This window comes from Esox lucius, chromosome 3 (assembly GCF_011004845.1).
Source record: "Esox lucius isolate fEsoLuc1 chromosome 3, fEsoLuc1.pri, whole genome shotgun sequence".
In the NCBI taxonomy this organism is placed as follows: domain Eukaryota; kingdom Metazoa; phylum Chordata; class Actinopteri; order Esociformes; family Esocidae; genus Esox; species Esox lucius.
In genome coordinates this window covers 639,841-654,223 of record NC_047571.1, presented here as the reverse complement: position 1 = coordinate 654,223, position 14,383 = coordinate 639,841, and the positions used below count along the sequence as shown (strand labels likewise).

Genomic DNA, 14,383 nt, shown 5'->3' with positions numbered 1-14,383 from the left:
ACACCCCTTACATTTTTGCAAATATTTGATTATATATTTTTATGTGACAACACTGAAGACATGACACTTTGCTACAATGTAAAGTAGTGTGTGTACCGCTTGTATAACTGTGTAAATTTGCTGTCCCCTCAAAATAACTCAACACACAGCCATTTTCCATCCCTGGTGTCATGTGACTCGTTAGTGTTACAAGGTCCCAGGTGTGAAGGGGGAGCAGGTGTGTTAAATTTGGTGTTATCGCTCTCACAGTCCCTCATACTGGTCACTGGAAGTTCAACATTGCACCTCATGGCAAAGAACTCTCTGAGGATCTGAATTTTTTTTATTGTTGCTCTACATAAAGATGGCCTAGACATCTGCATGGATGTCGTCCCATAAGGAAGCCTCTTCTAAATATGATGCACAAGAAAGCCTACAAAGAGTTTGCTGAAGACAAGCAGACTAAGGACATGGATTACTGGAACCATGTCCTGTGGTCTAATATAAATCTTAACCAAGATAAACTTATTTGGTTAAGATCGTGTCAAGCTTGTGTGGCGGCAACCTGGTGAGGAGTACATAGACAAGTGTTTCTTGCCTACAGTCAAGGATGGTGGTGGGTGTGTCATAGTCTGGGGCTGCATGAGTGGCTGCCGACTCTGGGGAGCTACAGTACATTGAGGGAACCAAGAATGCCAACATGTACTGTGACATACAAAAGCAGAGCATGATCCCCTACCTTCGGAGACTGTGCCACAGGGCAGTATTCCAACATGATAACGATCCCAAACACACCTCCAAGACAACCACTGCCTTGCTAAAGAGGGTTGAGGGTTAGGGTCAAAGTGTAATTTCTTCAGTGTTGTCACATGAAACGATAAAATCAAATATTTGCAAAAATGTGAGGGGTGTACTCACTTTTGTGAGATACTGTTTACAGCACAATTCATGCATCGTAGCAATTCAATGTGCTTTACAAAGAAAATATATATAAATACAATAACATAAACACTCAAATGAAAACATCAAAACAACATAAAAAATAGAATGAGAAAATATAAAAATGAGAAAAACAGGATAAAAACATAGGAAGCTATAATGCTAAACAGTGTGGTTAAGTTTAATCGCTCAGTCATAGGAACGTGAAAAGAGTTACGTTTGGGGCACGTCTAAGATCTTCTGGTAGTTTATTCCAGTTGTGTACAGCATAACTGCTAAACACAGCTTCCCCATGTTTAGTTTGGATTCCGGCCTCTACTAGCTGACCTGTGCTCATGGATCTAAGAGCCCTGCTCTGTTTATATTCTGCAAACATAAATGTATTCTGGTCCTAAACCATTCAGAGATTTATAAACTAAAAGCACCATGTTTTCATCTATTCTGTAACTGACTGGAAGCCAATGCAAAGATTTAAGAACCGGAGTCATATGCTCTGTTCTCTTGGTCCTGGTTAACATTCTAGCAGCAACATTCTGAATGAGCTGCAGGTGTTTTACAGTCTTTTTGGGGAGCCCAGTTAAAAGGCCATTACAGTAGTAATGGCATTACAGGAGCTTCTATTGGTCTTTTTGGGACACCAAGCCTTTGAATCTGGCTATATTTGTTAGATAATAGAATGCTGTTTTGTTGACCACTTTGACATGACTGTTAAATGTGAGGTCTGAGTATATCAGAACACCATGATTACACACTTGATCCCTGGTTTTAAGAGCCAGAGAATCCAGCTCTTTACTAATACTTGTTCTTTAATTTTGGTTGCCAAACATAATAATCTTGGTTTAATTGTAGACAATTTTGGTTCATCCAGGTATGTACAGTGGGGAGAACAAGTATTTGATTCACTGCCCATTTTGCAGGTTTTCCCACTTACAAAGCATGTAAGTTTGTAATTCTTTTCATAGGTACTCTTCAACTGTGAGTGACGGAATCTAAAAAAAAAAATCCAGAAAGTCACATTGTATGATCTCTAAGTAATTAATTTGCATTTTATTGCATGACATAAGTATTTGATCACCTACCAACCAGTAAGAATTCCAGCTCTCACAGGCCTGTTTTCCACTCATTACCTGTATTAACTGCACCTGTTTGAACTTGTTACCTGTATAAAAGACATCTGTCCACACACTCCATCAAACAGACTCCAACCTCTCCACAATGGCCAAGACCAGAGAGCTGTGTGAGGACATCAGGGAAAAAAATTGTAGACCTGCACAAGGCTGGGATGGGCTACAGGACAATAGGCAAGCAGCTTGGTTAGAAGGCAACAACTGTTGGCGCAATTATTAGAAAATGGAAGAAATTCAAGATGACGGTCAATCTCCCTCGGTCTGGGACTCCATGCAAGATTTTACCTCGTGGGGCATCAATGATCATGAGGAAGGTGAGGGATCAGCCCAGAACTACACGGCAGGACCTGGTCAATGACCTGAAGAGAGCTGGGACCACAGTCTCAAAGAAAACCATTAGTAACACACTACACCATCATGGATTAAAATCCTGCAGCGCACGCAAGGTCCCCCTGCTCAAGCCAGCGCATGTCCAGGCCCGTCTGAAGTTTGCCAATGACCATCTGGATGATCCCGGGGAGGAATGGGAGATGGTCATGTGGTCCAATGAAAAAGAAATAGAGCTTTTTGTTCTGAACTCCACTCGCCGTGTTTGGAGGAAGAAGAAGGATGAGTACAACCACAAGAACACCATCCCAACCGTGAAGCATGGAGGTGGAAACATCATTCTTTGGGGACAGGACGACTGCACTGTATTGAGGGGAGGATGGATGGGGCCATGTATCGTGAGATCTTGGCCAACAACCTCCTTCCCTCAGTAAGAGCATTGAAGATGGGTCGTGGCTGGGTCTTCCAGCAGGACAACGACCCAAAACACACAGCCAGGGCAACTGAGGAGAGGCTCCGTAAGAAGCATCTCAAGGTCCTGGAGTGGCCTAGCCAGTCTCCAGACTTGAACCCAATAGAAAATCTTTGAAGGGAGCTGAAAGTCTGTATTGCCCAGCGCCAGACCCGAAACCTGAAGGATCTGGAGGTCTGTATGGAGGAGTGGGCCAAAATCCCTGCTGCAGTGTGTGCCAACCTGGTCAAGAACTACAGGAAACATATGATCTCTGTAATTGCAAACAAAGGTTTCTGTACAAAATATTAAGTTCTGCTTTTCTGATGTATCAAATACTTATGTAAAGCAATAAAATGCTAATTAATTACTTAAAAACCATACAATGTGATTTTCTGGATTTTTGTTTTAGATTCTGTCACTCACATTTGAAGAGTACCTATGATAAAAATTGCAGAGTTCTACATGCTTTGTAAGTGGGAAAACCTGCAAAATCGGCAGTGTATCAAATACTTGTTCTCCCCACCGTATTAGTGAATTCTAATGAATTACTGTTTTAAATATTGAGCTGCTGGTAAAGAACAGAGTCAGTGTTTAGACAAGATGGGAAATGCCAGGTGTGAGGAGAGGTCCTTGTTCAATTGTTGTGGCACACATTCTTGCACACATTCTTGCAAGTTAACAGTAAATCAATGGGTGCTCTGACCATATGTTAATCTGCTTAAACCATCAGTGTGTCTGTTTTGAAAGGGTCAATGTTCCTTTAGCCCCTTGGGGGAAGTAGGGGCAATTTGCCCATTTGGGAAAACACAAGGGACAGGATGGGTAAACAAGAGACAAGATAGGTACACCGACACACACACACAGGGGGCAAGGAGGGATAAGGAAGATAATGTCTTTATAGGATGAATATACATTTCATCCTATACATTTATATTTCAGGAAAAATGTAATGGCTGGGATAAAAGTTGCATTTGGAGAATATACAGAGGGGGACTGATTACCAGCAAGCCCTGTGATCCTGTGGTAACATCCCAAAATTTCAATATTTTGACCCCGGTACAATTACCCTCTCAGATGTTCAAATCTTTGTCTCTCAGACATTTTTATCCACTCTGTACTTTTCAGCTGTAGCACAACATGGTTAGGTCAAGAAATATTTGGACACTGACAAAACTTTTATAATTTTGGCTCTGTACACCACCAAAATGTATCTGAAAAAAAACAACCAAGATGCAACTGAAGTGCAAACTTTCAGCTTTATTTCAAGGGGTTGAAAAAAAAATGTATGAAACATTTAGGAATTGCAACCATTTTCATACTCAGTGCCTTATTTCAGGGGCTTGAATGTAATTGGACAAAATAACACAATCATGAATAAAATGTTTATTTTTAATACTTTGTCGAGAATCCTTTGCAGGCAATGACTGCTTTAAGCCTGGAAAGCATGGACATCACCAAATGCTGGTTTTCCTCCTTCGTGATGCTTTGCCAGGCCTTTGCTGCAGTGGTCTTCAGTTGCTGTTTGTTCGTGGGCGCTACTGCCTTAACTTTTGTCTTCAGCAAGTGAAATGTTTGCTCGATCAGGTTGAGATCAGGTGATTGACTCGGCCACTGCAGAATATTCCACTTCTTTGCCTTAAAATACTCCTGGGTTGTTTTCACAGTATGTTTCGAGTCACTGTCCACCTATAAAGTTAAGCGCCATCCAAAAAACTTCACAGAATTAGGCTAATTTTGAGCAAACAATATATCCCTATACACTCCAGAATTTTTCCGACAACTTCTGTCACATCATCAATAAACACCAGTGACCCAGTGCCATTGGAAGCCATGCATGCCCATGCCATCATACTGCCTCCACCATGTTTTACAGATGATGTGGTATGCTTCGGATCAGGACCCGTATCAACACTTCTCCATACTTTTTTCTTCCCATCATTCTGGTACAGGTTCTGGATCTTAGTTTAATCCTTCCAAGGAATGCTGTTCCAGAACTGTTGATGTTTTTTGGCAAAGTTTAATGTGGCCTTTCTATTCTTGAGGCTTATGAATGGTTTGGACCTTGTGATGAACCCTCTGTATTTGCTCTCGTGAAGTCTTCCCTTCATGGAGGATAATGATATGGCTACCTCCTGGAGAGTGTTCTTCACTTGGCTGGATGTTGTGAAGGGGATTTTCTTTACCATGGAAAGGATCCTATGCTTATCCACCACTGTTGTGCTTTTTCCAATTACTTTTGGTCACTTAAAAAAGAGGGGGCTACATATTAAAGAGCTGTAATTCCTAAACCCTTCCTTCAATTTGTATGTGAATACCCTCAAATGAAAGCTGAGAAACAGCACTGTAAGCCCATATTTAGGATTTAACACTAATTTGAATATATTATGGTAAACAGTCAAAATAACAAAACTAGGGTCAGCGTCCAATTATTTCCGGACCTAACTGTATATACACTCTGTAATACCATGAATTGCATATTTAAGAAAATGATTGTATTACTTGACTCTTTTATACTGTTATTGTTTTCTAAAGAAACAAACCAGCTGTGAAGTGATTGGAGAAATTGTTTCCATTATAGGCAGGCTGTATAGACCTTCTTTGTATCTAAGAACATTGACACGAGTCTCACTCCTATAGCCTCACCATGAGATAGGGTGCAGGACAGGCTGTTAGCCAGCCTGCTAGCATAGTGGAGTCTGTCGATAGCATAGCCAGAGTAGTTAGTACAGTTTTGCCTATTGCGACTGTGACTCGACGCTGAGAAACATTAAAAAAGGTAGTGCTAACAATAGCAACCTTTAGATAAAGCCTTCCTCCACCTCGGTCATGACTTTATTACCTCGCATCTCAAAATGGGACTCCTAAATATTAGATCCTTTGCTCCAAAGGCAGTTGCAGTAAATTAATTAATCTCTGATCATAAAATTAGATGTTATTGGCTTGTGTGAAACATGGCTAAAGCCTGATTAATTTACTGCCCTAAATGAGGCCTCTACTCCTGGCTATACTAGTGATTACATCCACCATGCATCACGAAAAGGAGGGGGTGTTGCTAATATTTATAACAGTAAATATAAGTCTACTCTCAAACACATCACTGATTTTCATTCTTTTGAAGTTTTACTCATGAATGTGAAACAGGCTGATAAATCGTTTTACATAGCTACTGTTTACAGGCCCCCTGGCCATACAATGTTCCTCAATGAGTTCCCAGAATTTTTGTCTAACCTTGTAGTCATGGCAGATAGTATCCACATTTTTGGCGATTTCAATATTCATATGGAAAAGTCCAATGACCCTCTTCAAAAAGCCTTTGAAGCCATAATTGACTCAATGCGTTTTATCCAACATGTCTCAGGTCCAACGCATTGCCACAATCATACCTTAGATTTAGTCCTGTCGTGAGAATTAGATATTGTCGATCTAATAATTTCCCCCCAAAATCCTGGAATATTGGATCACTCTCTGATTACATTTACTGTTAAAACAAGAAATCCACTTGCTCCGCAAAAATGTTCTGAAGCCGTACTATCAATTCTCAGACTACAAATAGATTTATTGATATTCTTACAAGCTTGCTCATTAATGACAGAGTAAATAAATCTGCAAACGATCTAATCGAGGATCTAAACTCAACACTGCGAAATACTTCAGATACAGATAAAGTTTAGGGAATTTAGAAATAAAATTAAAAGAAATACGCAACAAATAACTCCCTGGTACATAGACAACACTAGAGCACACAAGCAAGCCTCGAGAAAATTGGAGCAAAAGTGGCGCTCCACCAAGTTGAAAGTATTCAGACTAGCCTGGATAGATGATACACTACAATACCGAAAAGCACTCCGCTCGATCAGCTAATTTCTCCAACCTGATTGAGGTGAACAAAAACAATCCAAAATGTCTCTTCGATAGAGTTGCAAAGTTAACAAAAAAGCAACGATCAACAAGTGGGTCTTCACTTTAGCTGTAATGAATACATGAACAACTTTGATGAAAAGATCATCATGATTAGAAAACAAATAACTGACTCCTCCTTAAATAGTTATAGTCCCCAAAATCTCAGTTGTCCTGAGAATGTCCTGAGAATGTCCTGAACCTCCCTGACCAGGTGTCAATGGGGACATTTGATTTTTTTGATCCTGTATTGCTCGACACATTCCCTAAATTTGTGAGTTCTAAACCCACAAATTGTCAGCTAGACCCGATTCCAATAAAATTACTTAATGAGCTATTTCCGGTGCTAGGTCAGCCAATGTTGAACAAAATAAATTGCCTCTTCTATAAAACTCTAATCTGGATCCAGACATATCAAACAATTATAGGCCAATATCAAACCCGTTCCTCTCAAATTTCTTAGAAAAATGTGTTTCCCAGCAACTGAATGCCTTCCTGAAGACAAATAACATTTATGAAATGCTCCAGTTTGGTTTCAGACCCCATCATAGTACTGAGACTTCACTTGTGAAGGTAACAATTGACCTTCTAATGGCCTCAGACAAAGGTTCCGCATCCGTCCTGTTGCTTCTTGATCTTAGTGCTGCTTTTGACACTATTGATCACTCCCTTCTCTCCTATATTGGGCTACGTGGACATGTTCTAGCCTGGTTTAAATCATATTTATCTGAAAGATATCGGTTTGTATGTGTGGATGGCATATCCTCTGACAAATCAAAGGTATGTTTTGGTGTTCCTCAAGGCTCGGTTTTGGGCCTTTATTGTTCTCACTATATATGCTGCCTCTGGGTGATGTAATCTGGAATTACAATGTCAATTAGCTACTTTGGACGCGTGCGTTTCAGATATTAGGAAGTGGATGACAGAGAACCTCTTGCTTTTAAACTCAAGAAAATCAGAAATGTTCATTTTAGGACCCAAGAAGCAAAGAGCTTTGTTGGGCAGATCTCACTGTGAACCACGATGGCTGCATGTCACATCCCAAAAGACTGTAAGAAACCTCTGCATTACCCTTGACCCTGACCTCTCTTTTAAATTAACATATAAAATATATCTCAAGAGTTGCTTATTTTCATCTTCAAAACAATGCAAAAATCTGAAACTTTTATCAAAAACTGACGAAGAAAAACAAATCCATGCTTTTGTTACTTCTAAATTAGGTTACTGCAATGTTCTTCTTTCCAGTTAACCTGATAAATCAATACAGAAACTTCAATTAGTGCTGCACATGGCTGCTTTTGACCCCGGTTCAATTCCCTGCTCAGACATTCTGTGGAGTGCAATAAATTGAGACAGAGACAGAGATGTGTCGAGTCAACTTTACTCTCCACTTCAATATCACAATCCTTGTCCACTGTACAGCACACCGGAATATAACAACAGCGCTCAACCGGAACTTTTATATACTTCCTCCCTTTCCTTAAAGGTACAATTCTCCAGTGAATGTCTCGCTCATGAATGCCTTCTATGTGGGTCACCACAATTCCAATTTTTGTCTCAAATAAATATTTATCCACTCTGTACTTTTCAGTCATCGCACAACAGTATATCCTTTCTTATACCATGAATCTTGTATATTTAAAAGAATAAGTGAATTGCGTGGCCCTTTTATATCGTTATTGTTTTCTAAAGAAACTAACCAGCCATGGAATGAGTGGAGTCATTGTTTCCATTATAGGTACTCTACAGCTATTAGCTAGCCATCTATAGTAATCTTTCTATAAGGGTAAACTTTAGTTTTGTTAATAAATGTCCTATTGTCCACGTTATTTCAGCAAATATAATGGCTGAGATAAAAGTTGCATTCCAACTCTTTAAATAGTGTAATGGTTAAAGACACAGTTGACCTTTAACTATAAGAGGTTCTTCAGGTATGGCCTCATAGAAACTGATGACTAAATGTGATGAAAAAATCTGCAGCCTACAGGGCAGCTGTGGCCATTATCCCTTAAACATTGAGGATATGCATACATGCACAAACGTGTAAACCCCCATCCCATCCATGTACATACAGTACTAGTCAAAAGTTACTTATTTAAGGGTATTTTGTTGTTTTTACTATTTTCCACATTGTAGACTAAAAGTGAAAACATCAAAACTATGAAATAAAAGTGGAATCAAGTTCCGTTGTGCTCATAAGTTTGCATACTCTGGAAGAAATGTTGAAATTTTGGCACTGATTTTGAAAATATGATCATGCAAAAAAAGGTTATTTAAGGATAGTGATCATATGAAGCCATTTATTATCACATAGTTGTTTGGCTCCTTTTTAAATCATAATAACAGAAATCTCCCAAATGGCCCATATCAGAAGTTTACATACCCTTGAATGTTTGGCCTTGTTACAAACACACAAGGTGAAACACACAGGTGAAAATGGCAATTAAAAGGTGAATTTCCCACACCTGTGGCTTTTTAAATTGCAATTTTTGTCTGTTTATATATACACAATGAGTTTGTTAGCTCTCATGTGGATGCACTGAGCAGGCTGGATACTGAGCCATGGGGAGCAGAAAAGAACTGTCAAAAGACCTGCGTAACAAGGTAATGGAACTTTATAAAGATGGAAAAGGATATAAAAACATATCAAAAGCATTGCAAATGCAATTCATTATAGTTCAAGCTCTTATTAAGCAGTGGAAAATTCAGGGATCTCGTGATACCAAGTCAAGGTCAGGTAGACCAAGAAACATTTTAGCAAAAACTGCCAGAAGAATTGTTCAAGATACAAAGAACACACAGGTAACCTCAGGAGAAATACAGGCTGCTCTGGAAGACGACGGGGTGGTTGTTTCAAGAAACACAATAAGACGATACTTTAACAAAAATGATCTGCATGGTTGAGTTGCCAGAAAGAAGCCTTTACTGCGCCAATGCAGAAATAAATCTGGATCCTAATGTTCTTTCAAATTTTAGGCCCATCTCCAAGCTACCTTTTTTCTGTAAAGTACTAGAGAGAGTAGTTCTTAACCAATTGACAATGTTTTTTAGAAAATCACGATATCCAGGAAAAGTTTGTCTGGCTTCAAGCCATGTAATAGCACTGAAATGGCACTCTAAAGAGTTTTTAATGATCTCCTTAAAACTGTTGACTCAAGGAGCCCTGCTTTTCTGGTGCTTCTGGACCTTTCTGCAGCCTTTGACACAGTGAATCATAGGATTCTCTTTGAACAAACGCCTTGAACAATCCATTGGCATCAAAGGAACTGCCCTGAAATGGTTCGAGTCATACCTGACATCTAGCCACATTTACATTGACCACGGCACCCCTCACTTGTGGGGTCCCTCAAGGCTCCATTTTAGGCCACATCCTTTTTTCACTATATATATATATATAAATATATATAGATGTTTCCCTTGGGGTCCATATTTAAGAAACAATTTCTCCTTTCATTGCTTTGCTGACGAAGTACAAATTTACATGCCGATAACAACAACGTCTAAAGACTCTGTACAGCCTATTTTAGACTGTTTAAAGGACATCAAAATCTAATTGGTGCTAAACTCGGCTGGATTACTGTAATCCCTTGTACCTAGGGGTAGATCAGAAAACCCTAAATCGGCTCCAGTTAGTACAAAATGCCACTGCTCGACTTTTAACCGGTATAAGAAAACGGGAGAACATAACACAAATTTTGGCCTCCCTCCATTGGCTTCCTGTTCATTTCAGGATTGATTTTAAGATTTTAATTATTGTCTTTAAGGTTTAAGATGGATTGACTGTCTGAACTTTTACATTGTCATTCTCCAGCCCGAGCACTGAGGTCAGCTAACCAACTACTTCTAGTTGTCTCAAAAGCCAGGCTAAAAACTAGAGGGGATCGAGCTTTCGTTGTGGGTGGTCCCATCCTCTGGAATAGCCTACCATTGCATATTCAAAATGCCCAGACTAAACACACTTAAGTTATCGCCAAAGACGCACAGTTTTACTCTGGCTCTTAATCTTAGCCGAGTTGACATTAAATGTCTGTACTTCTATTTTGTCTGTGTATCTACGTAATTATTTACCTGTACATTTCATATATATTGTATACTTTGATATTTTGTCCTGTACAGCACTTTGGCCAACGACAGTTGTTTTAAATGTGTTTTATAAATAAAGTTGACGTTGACATAATGTTGACAATGCAAAAGAAATTGGTTACAATATGTCTGACAACACCTTGACATGCCTCACAGTATCTGGCACACTGTAATTTAGAGTGACGAGAGCAAAATAGAGCTTTATGGTCACAACCAGAAGCGCTACGTTTGGAGAGGGTACAACAAGTGAACAGTGAACAGAATACCATCCCCACTGTGTGAGCTCAAAAGGCACAGGGAATCTTGTGAAAATATATGGCAAGATGAATGTAGCATGTAATCAGAAAATACTGGCAGACAATTTGCATTCTCCTGTAGGAAACCTGCGCATGGAATGCTCTTGGACTTTCCAGCACAACAATGACCCTAAGCACAACGCCAAGCTGACAATCCAGTGGTTACAGCAAAGGTTCTGGAGTGACCATCACAGTCTCCTGACCTTATCATCGATCCCCTCTGTGGCAAACGTGCTGTTCAAATAAGACAATCAAAGACTTTGCATGACCTGGAGGCATTTTGCCAAGACGAATGGGCAGCTATGCCACCTGCAAGAATTCGGGGCCTCATGGACAACTATTACAAAAGAATGCATGCTGTCAATTATACTAAAAGGGGCAATACACAGTAAAAAGAACTAAGGGTATGAAAGACTTTTGTACAGGGGTCAGTTCATTTTTTTCCTTTGTTGCCATGTTTTGTTTTATGATTGTGTCAATCTGTTATGACCTACAGTTGAATGTGAATCCCATAGGAAATAAGACGTGTTTTGCCTGCTCACTCATGTTTTCTTTAAAAAAAAATGACATACAGGTGCTGGTCATAAAATTAGAATATCATTTATTTCAGTAATTCCATTCAAAAAGTGAAACTTTCCTAATTTATACATTCATTCCACACAGACTGATATATTTCAAGTGTTTATTTCTTTTAATTTTTATGATTATAACTGACAACTAATGAAAACTCAAAATTCAATGTCTCAGAAAATGTGAATATTGTGAAAAGGTTCAAAATTGAAGACACCTGGTGCCACACTCAAATCAGCTAATTAACCCAAAAAACCTTCAAAGGCCTTTAAATGGTCTCTCATTCTAGTTCTGTAGGCAAAACAATTATGGGGAAGACTGTCCAAAAGATGACCATTGACACCTTGCACAAGGAGGGCAAGACACAAAAGGTCATAGCTAAAGAGACTGGCTGTTCACAGAGCTCTGTGTCTAAGCACATTAATAGAGAGGCGAAGGGAAGGAAAAGATGTGGTAGAAAAAAAGTGAACAAGCAATAGGGATAACCGCAACCCTGGAGAGAATTGTGAAACAAAAACCGTTCAAAATGTGGGGGGAGATTCACAATGAGTGGACTGCAGCTGGAGTCAGTGCTTCAAGAATCACCACGCACAGACGTATGCAAGACATGGATTTCAGCTGTCGCATTCCTTGTGTCAACCCACTCTTGAACAAGACACAGCGTCAGAAGCGTCTCGCCTGGGCTAAAGACAAAAAGGACTGGACTGCTGCTGAATTATGTTATCTGATGAAAGTAAATTTAGCATTTCCTTTGGAAATCAAGGTCCCAGAGTCTGGAGGAAGAGAGGAGAGGCACAGAATCCAAACTGCTTGAAGTCCAGTTTAAAGTTTACACAGTCAGTGATGGTATGGGGTGCAATGTCATCTGCTGGCGTTGGTCCACTGTGTTTTCTGAGGTCCAAGGTCAACGCAGCCGTCTACCAGGAAGTTTTAGAGCACTTCATGCTTCCTGCTGCTGACCAACTTTATGGAGATGCAGATTTCATTTTCCAACAGGACTTGGCACCTGCACACAGTGCCAAAGCTACCAGTACCTGGTTTAAGGACCATGGTATCCCTGTTCTTAATTGGCCAGCAAACTCCCCTGACCTTAACCCTATAGAAAATCTATGGGGTATTGTGAAGAGGAAGATGCGATACGCCAGACCCAACAATGCAGAAGAGCTGAAGGCCACTATCAGAGCAACCTGGGCTCTCGTAACACCTGAGCAGTGCCACAGACTGATCGACTCCATGCCACCCCGCATTGCTGCAGTAATTCAGGCAAAAGGAGCCCCAACTAAGTATTGAGTGCTGTACATGCTCATACTTTTCATGTTCATAAATTTCAGTTGGCCAACATTTCTAAAAATATTTTTTTTGTATTGGTCTTAAGTAATATTCAAATTTTCATAGATACTGAATTTGGGATTTTCATTAGTTGTCAGTTATAATCATCACAATTAAAAGAAATAAACATTTGAAATATATCAGTCTGTGTGTAATGAATGAATATAATATACAAGTTTCACTTTTTGAATGGAATTACTGAAATAAATCAACTTTTTGATGATATTCTAATTTTATGACCAGCACCTGTATATTACCAATTCTCCAAGGGTATGTAATCTTTTGAGCACAGCTGTAGTAAGCCAAAAAAGGGTTTAACAGATTAAAATACATTTAATATTGTAGATTCCTCACAGTAACCATCCTTTGCCTTGATGATAGCTTTGTACGCCATTTTCATTCTCAAACATCTGCATGGAATGCATGTCAATAAACAGGTATGCCTAGTTATGAGTAAATGTGTGTAACTTCTATCCTTCTTAATGCATAGGAGCCAATCAGTTGTGTTTTGATAGAATTAGTATACAGAAGACTATCAAGTGCTATGATGAAACTGTTTGTCATGAGGACCGCCAAAGGGAGGGAAGACCCAGATTTACATCTGATTCAGAGGAGAAATGAATTACTGTCACCAGCCTCAGAGATCAGCAATTAACTGCACTCCAGATTTCAGCCCAAATAAATGCTTCACAGAGTTTAAGTAACAAACAAACCTAAACATCAACTGTTTGAAGACTGCATGAATCAGGCCTTTATGGTCCAAATAATTTAGTTTCAACCTCTCTGTTAGATGCAAAGTGGGTGAAGGGATAATCTCTACATGTGTGGTTCCTACCTTGAAGCATGGAGGAGGAGAGGTGAGCATGCAAGCAAGCATGTTTATTTACATAGCACAATTCATACATAGAAGCAATTCAGTGTGCTTTACAAATAAAATTTAAAAAAGTGAAACAAAATAGAATTAAAAAAACAAGGGGGACTCTAACCACCTTAATAAAACAATGGGGACACCATCCAACTAATAAAACACAGAAAAAGAAAATAACAGCTAAATTCAGCTTCACCATGTTTAGTTTAGACTCACTTTGTTTAGTTTGGGGAGACGGCGATTTGAAGGTGATTTATTTAGAATTTATGAAATACTCAACCACATTAAGCAAGCGATACACCATGCTATCTGGTTAGCGCTTAGTGGGACTATCAATTGTTTTTCTTCAGGAAAATGACCTAAAACACACCTCCAGTTTGTGAAAGGGCTATCTGACTAAGAAAGAGTGTGAAACAAGAAACCAGGCAAGCCTAGTTCAGCCGGCCCGCAATAGAAATGGTTGATTATGGCTGCCATCTCGAGAATCAAACCCGGGTCACCCACTTGAAAGGCA

At 39.5% G+C, this 14,383-nt stretch overlaps 1 protein-coding gene across 3 annotated transcripts in view; it reads right to left on the bottom strand.

Annotated features, from left to right (window-relative positions):
- Positions 1-14,383, bottom strand: part of agla (amylo-alpha-1, 6-glucosidase, 4-alpha-glucanotransferase a) — a 154,382-nt gene that overhangs the window by 122,318 nt on the left and 17,681 nt on the right. The window lies entirely within an intron of this gene.